At 49.6% G+C, this 7,120-nt stretch overlaps 1 long non-coding RNA gene across 2 annotated transcripts; it reads right to left on the reverse strand.

Moving 5' to 3' along the window:
* Positions 1 to 864: 864 nt before the first annotated feature.
* LOC114101525 (uncharacterized) lies at positions 865 to 4,208 on the reverse strand. Of its 2 annotated transcripts, XR_011705670.1 has the most exons (4): positions 4,076 to 4,208; positions 3,708 to 3,770; positions 2,346 to 2,423; positions 865 to 1,043 (listed from the first exon to the last, which is right to left on the reverse strand). It is a non-coding gene; the product is annotated as an uncharacterized lncRNA (long non-coding RNA). The 2 variants fall into 2 exon arrangements; XR_011705669.1 differs by lacking the exon at positions 4,076 to 4,208 and having other exon boundaries at positions 3,708 to 3,842.
* Positions 4,209 to 7,120: the final 2,912 nt, after the last annotated feature.

Below are 7,120 nucleotides of genomic sequence, written 5' to 3' on the forward strand. Positions count from 1 at the left end.
CCCACTGTCTTCTTCCTTAATATGTTAGTAGCTCGACAAATAAAATGGATCATAGACCTAATTGTGAGAGGTAAAGTATAATACAAAAGAATAGCAAGTTTGAGTCCAGCCTGGGCAACTTAGCAAGATGATGTTTTGAAAAAAAATTTTTTTAATTTAAATTTTTTTAATAGGGATGTAACTCAGTCGTAGAGTACTTGCCTGGTTACACCAGGTTCAGGGTTCTATCCTCAGTACAACCAAAAATAAAAAATAGTAATGCCCAAAGCAAAATAAAAAAATAGATAAACTGGACTTCATAGATATTAGACCTTTTCTTGGTGGACATGGTGATGCACACCTGTAATCCCAGCAATTTGGGAGGCTGTGGGAAAAAGATCACAACCTCGAGGCCAACTTCAGCAATTTAGTGAGAAACTCAGCGATTTAGCAAGACCCTGCCTCAGAATTAAAAAGGCTGGGAATAAAGCTCAGTGGTGGTCTGGGTATAGAGCTCAGCTGGTAGAGTGCTTGCCTTGCATGCACAAGGCCCTAGGTTCAATCCCTGACACTGCTAAAAAAGAAAAAAAAAAAAAATAGCTCAGTGGTAAAGTGCTCCTCAGTTCAATCCCCCAAATGACTTCTGAATATAGAAGAACTCTCACAACCTAGGGAAATGTAAATCAAAACTCCAATGAAGGGCAGGAGGTACAGCTCAATGGTGGAGTAGGATCCTGGCATATGCAAGACAACAGAAAGAGAAAAACAAAAAACCTACAATGAGAGACCACTTCCTGCCCATGAGGGTGGCCATTAAGAGAAAGACAATAACCAGTGTTGGAGAAAGTGGAACCCACTGCTGGTGGGAATGCAAAACGGAGCAGCTGCTCGGCAAAAGCCTTCTGGTGATTCCTCAAAAAGTTACAGAGAAAGGCACCAGTTGACCCAGAAATCCCAATCCTAAATATATACCCAAAGAACTAAAAACAGCTGGGCTGAGGTGCAGCTTGGTGGTGGAGTGCTTGCCTCTCATGTGCCAGGTTCTCCAGGTTCCACCTCCAGTACTGCAAAAGGAAAAAAAGAAATAAAACCTATGTCCACAAGAAAACTCACATGCAAATGTCCATAGAAATTATTCATAATAGCTATGAAGTAGAAAAAACTAAATGCCCATCATCCGATGAGTAAACCAAATGTGGTGCATTGGAATACAATTCATCTTTAGGAAGAAGTTGAACACCCACTTCAACACAGATGAAGTTTGAAAGCATTATGTTAAATGAAAGAAGCCAGTCTCAGGAGAACACACAGTACGTGATTCCACTTACATGAAATGTCTGCAATAGGCAACTGTGTGGAGATGGGAAGTAGAGTGGTGTAGCCAGGGGCAGAGGGGCAGGGGAGTGGGAGCAACTGCTCATGGCATGCAACCAGGGGCCCCATGCTGCTACACATGTTCTCTACCACTGAGCCGCACCCAGCCCCTGGCATATCTCTCTGAGATGATGACATGTTCTAACATCGACTGTGGTGTTGCTTGCACAGGTCTGTGAATGCATTAGAAACCACTAAATTGTACAGTGAGTGAATGAATCATATGGTTTGTGAATCATATCTCAATAAAGCTGTTTAAAGAATAGAGACTATCTCTGCCCCTGGAGATAACCTGCCTTCTCCCTTGAATGTGCACCTCCTTCTTCAATAAACCTGTGTCTCTGAAAAATATAAATAAATAAATAATGAGCAAGCCAGGTGCAGTGGCATTCACATGTAGTCCCAGTGACTCAGGAGGCTGAGGCAGGAGGATCACAAATTTAGGGCCAGCCTCACCAATTTAGCAAAGCTTTAAACAACTTAGTGAGACTCTGTCTCAAAATACAGAATAAAAAATGGCTCAGTGTTTAAGCACCTCTGTGTTCAAGCCCCATCTCCCCCCCACCCCCCGCCAAAAAAAAGTAAAAAAGAAATGAGAGGACTCAGGCATGGTGGTACACAATGGCACTCAGCTACTCAGCAGATAGACTGAGGCAGGAGGATTGAAGGTTTAAATCTACCCTGGGCAATTTTGCAGGAAACGGTCTCAAAATAAATTTTTTTTTTAAAGTGCTGGGATATAGCTCTGCAGTACAGCACTTGCTCAGCATGTATAAGGCCCTAGATTCAGACCCTGGTGCTGAAAAAAACAATAATAAGGACTGGGATTGTGGCTCAGCAGTAGAGCGCTTGCCTAGCATGGGTGGGACCTGCGTTCGATCCTCAGCGCCACATAAAAATAAAGGCATTGTGTTCTGTCCATCTACCTAAAAAATAAATGAAAAAAAAAAAAATAATAATAATAGAGATGAACTGGACGCAGTGGCACACACCTGTACTCCTGGCTTCTTGGGGAGGCTGAGGCAAGAAAATCACAAGTTCGAGGCCAGCCTAGGCAATTTAGTGAGACCCTGTTTCAAAATAAAAAACAAAGAGCGTGGGGTTCAGCTCAGTGGTAGAGCACTTGATTCACATGCACAAGACCTTGAGGGGCTGTGGATGTGGTTCAAGCAGTAGCGCGCTCGCCTGGCATGCCTGCTGCCTGGCCCGGGTTCGATCCTCAGCACCACATACAAACAAAGATGCTGTGTCCGCCAAGAACTAAAAAATAAATATTAAAATTATCTCTCTCTGAAAAAAAAAAAAAAGACCTTGAGTCCCATCCTCAATACTGAAAAAAAGAGAGATGATTAAATAACCAAGAAGAGAGAAAGAGGAAGGTGTGCAGAGCCCACCACTCTGGGATGCTGCGCGCTGTGTTTCTACAGCTAAGGTTCCCTTTGCATCCCTGCTGGCCCACATGCTGGGAGGGGGCGGCCTCCCTGCCGGGCCCCTAGGTTTCAGGCCTGATTCCCCCAACACCAGCCAGCTCAGCTGCTGCCACCAAAGCCATCTTAGGGGACCAGGGCAGCGTGGGTGACCTCTGCTTGCACAGGAAGGCCACCCTAAGGAGTCCTCACCCCACAGGTTCCTCTTTGGCCTGGCCCTATTTTACAGCAACCTTGAGACCCTCCCTATGTGACAGGGTGGAGGGTCTGTTGTCAGGAAATGCCTGCCTCATCCCTGTCCCCACCTGGTCCACTCCACCCTTCATTTAAACTCTTTCTGGAACATTTTTCACTCTCTAAGAAGCCTCCGCAAGAGGACTGGGGAGATGGCAAAGGTCTAGGATATAATCCTGTGGGGTCTCCCAGGGTGACCTCCTCAGAGGCCAGAAGGAAGGATGCCTGGAACAGACCCCAGTCCCAGGCCTCTGAGGTGGCTGAAGGAGTCTCCACATGACAGAGCTTCTCACTTTGGGGCCTCTCCCTTTTCAAAGTTGACCTGGGGGTGCTGCTCCTATCAGGCCTCAGGGCTCAGGCCTCCTGACCGCCTTGGCTCCCTATCCTAGCCCATCCTCCCCCTCTGGCACTGCGCAGGGCTGTGATGATCCCTGCATGGGCTGAGTGACCTCTCTCCCACTCAGCACCTACACTCGGCAGGAGCCCACTGCCTTCCCATGGCTGGCTCTGTCCAGGGGCCCCGGGGCTCTCAGCTGCCTCCACTGTAAGGACCAGCAGACCCTCAGAGGGAGGGTAGTTCCTTTTTCTGTCTAGAAACAGCCTTCCAGTGTGTGGTTTCCTGTCTGAAGACCTGGTCCTAAGAGTGAGGCCCCTCCAGCCCCTCCCCAAACATTGGATCAGAAAAGGACCAACCAGTACTTCCGGCTCTGGCTCCACCGGGACCGTCCCAGCTTCCGGCACACACACTGGACCTGCCTGGGGACTTTGCACGTGATGACCCCTGGCCTGGAACACTTTCCCCAGATCTTCCACCTCATGTCACCTCCCCCAGAGCCTTCGACAACCCACCCCCCAAGTCCCCGTCCCAGCCTTATCTCAATTACGGTTATGGGACTCTGGGTTCTGGTTTGTTATCTCTCCCTCCCGAGACTCCACCCCAACAGGGCCTGCGTGTCCTGTCCTGTGCCTGGCCCTGAGGGGAAGGCTCTGTGGGTCCTCCCTGCCAGGGTCACCTCTAGGACTGCTAGGAGGCCACAGTGAAGGTGAGGCCTGACGCCCACCTGCCATCTCCACAGACTCCCCTCCCGTGGGCTGAAGCATCTGCCCTGGGTGCACCCCCTGGGGTGGGGGCCCTTCCTGGTGGGAGGGAGAGCAGAGCCTCGGCCCCTCAGTAAGCAGGGACTCAGCCAGCGTATCTGGGTGTGGCCTCCCCTGCTTCCTGCTTCCCTGGCTCCTCCAAGGAAGAGGTGGAGCCTGTCCTGAGGGCTACTTAGGAAATCTCTGAAATCCCTGGAAGGAATGGAGAGATGGTTTGTTTTGTTTTGTTTTGTTTTAAATATTTTTATTAGCTATTCAGGGATTTTCACTTATTTATTTGCTTATATGTGGTGCTGAGATTCGAACCCAGTGCCTCACATGTGCCAGGCAAGTGCTCTACCACTGAGCCACAACCCCAGCCCCTTGTTTTTTGTTTTATGTGGGGTTTTTTTTTGTTGGTTAATTGGTTGGTTTTGGTACCAGATGGAAACCAGGGGTGCTTAGCCACTGAGCCTCATCCCCAGCTGTTTTTTAAAATATTTTATTTAGAGACAGGGTCTCACTGAGTTGCTTAGCACCTTGCTTTTGCTGAGGCTGGCTTTGAACTCAGGATCCCCCGACCTCAGCCTCCCCAGCTGCTGGGATTACTGTGCCACCACACCTACCTGGACAATTCCTTTTTTTTTTTTTTTTTTTTTTTCCTATTTTTTTAAATTTATTAATTGTAGTTAGACAAATATCTTTAATTATTAACTTATTTATTTTTTATGTGGTGGTGCTGAGGATGGAACTCAGGGCCTCGCCCATGCTAGGCGAGCCTCTACTGTTCAGCCACAACCCCAGCCCCCTGGGCACTTCCATTTTAATCAAATGTCCAAAACTGAAAAATCTGTACAGACAGACGGCGGCTGACAGATGCTGTCGGGAGGCAAAGGGAATGAAGGGCTGCTGGATTTCCTGGGTGGGAGGGAAGGGGCTGGGAAGAAGTGGAGAGGGCTGCTCAATACCGCGAGGGCTGTCCATGCCGTGGAAGGCCACGTTTTGGGCTCTTCTCTTCTCAAGCCCCACATCCTGTGTCCACTCTGCCTCTAGACAACCTGGAGTCCAGTCTGCTATTATTCCTCCACTGCCCCGACCCTGGTCAGGCCCTGCCTCGTCCACCGGCATGGCTACCGTTGGCTTCCCTGCTCTTGCCCTTGACTCAGGGGCACCAGGGGAATGTGGTTAAAACAGAGACCACATCAGACCCCACTCTAAACCCTCCAATGGCTCCACCTCACTTAGAACACACAGAAAGGCTTTCAGGGCCTTACAAGGCCCTGTGCCATCCAACCTCCGGTGGCCTCTCAGACCCTGACTTGTGATTTTACCCTCCCCAAGTCCCCATCCTGCTCTAGCCCCACTGGCCTCCTGCTGATCTCTAACAAAACCAAGCACACCCAGACCTCAGGACCTTTGCGCCTGCTGTGCTCTGTACTAGGAATGCTCTTCCCCCAGAAATCCACTGACTCGGGGCTGGGATGTGGCTCAAGCGGTAGCGCGCTCGCCTGGCATGCGTGCGGCCCGGGTTCGATCCTCAGCACCACATACAAACAAAGATGTTGTGTCCGCCAAATACTAAAAAATAAATATTAAAAAATTCTCTCTACCTCTATCTCTCTCACTCTCTCTTTAAAAAAAAAAATCCATATGAATGAATAAATATGCAAGGGTTTAAAAAAAAAAAAAAAAAGAAATCCACTGACTCCCAACCTCCTTGCAGTCCTCACTCTTAAGTGATTTGTGTTCCCTGGCTTCACTAAGGACAGCAGCCCCTTAAGTGCAGGGATTCTCTGAGCTGTTCTCCAGAGCCTAGAATCATGCCTGGCACCCAGTGGGCTTCCATAAATCTTTCAGAACTGAATGAGACTTTTAGAGGTAGGAGGATGCGGCCTGCAGGGCAGAGCCTAGCCTTGCTGTCATGCATCTGTAATTGGCAGCACCAGGTTCCCTCCAGGCCTCCCCCCAACCCCGCCCCCTCACCCCCGATTCTCAGACCCCTCCAGCTCACGCTGCTTGTTCTTTCTTTATTTTTCCTGTGGTGCTGGGGACTGAACCCAGAGCCTCAAGACTGCTGGGCAAGTGCTCTACCACTGAGCCACATTCTGTCCTGAATTTTATTTACTATTTATTTGTATTTCTTTTTGCCCTACCTTTTTGAACACAGGGATGCTCAATCACTGAGCCACATCCCCTGGCCCTTTGTATTTTTTATTTTGATACAGGGTCTCACTAAGTTGCTTAGGGCCTGGCTAAATTGCTGAGGCTGATTTTGAACATGTGATCCTCCTGCCTCAGCCTCCTGAGTCCCTGGGATTACAGATGTGTGCCACCGTGCCCAACTCCTTTTTATTTTGGAACAGAGTTTCTCCAGATTGCTGAGGCTGGCCTTGAACTTGCTGTGTCTTGCCTCAGCCTCTGTGTCCCTGGAACTCAGCCACTGGACCTGGGCCCGCCCTGCTTGATATTTTTTTTAGGATCCCTCCTATGGAAGACTGAGTGTTCTCTCAGCCTCTTCCTGCTGAGAAGGCAAATATTCAAAAACACTTTGACAATGATATTCTGCAGTTCCTTCAGGCTGCGTGAGATGCCAAAAATGATTCCACTAATTAGCAGGCCCTCGGTCCCAGCCTGAGAGTGGCACTAACTCCCTGCAGGCCTGGCAGCCGGGCCTCCTGGGGAGAGGGCCCAGCTGCTGCTCTGGGTGCTGCAGGGATGCGCAGTGGATCCTCCAGCCTGGGCCTGGTCAAGCTCTGCCTCTGGCTCCCACGAGCTCCCAAGCCCGTCCCTAGGCCTCTCAGCATCTCACTGTCCCCGTTTGTAAAACGAAGAGGCTTTCTCCTCAGATCTAGGTCCAAATTCTATCTGCAGAAGTGTCGATGCCCAGTTGTTAGAGGACAGTGGGGCATGAACAGAGCTGGATTTGGTTTCAAGACTTTTTGGGGCGGGGGCTAGGTACTGGGATTTAACCCAGGGGCCTTCTCCAGGTCACCAACCCCCATCTTCCTCTCTGGCAGGCCTGGACCTTG

This window comes from Marmota flaviventris, chromosome 2 (assembly GCF_047511675.1).
Source record: "Marmota flaviventris isolate mMarFla1 chromosome 2, mMarFla1.hap1, whole genome shotgun sequence".
Classification (NCBI taxonomy): Eukaryota; Metazoa; Chordata; class Mammalia; order Rodentia; family Sciuridae; genus Marmota; species Marmota flaviventris.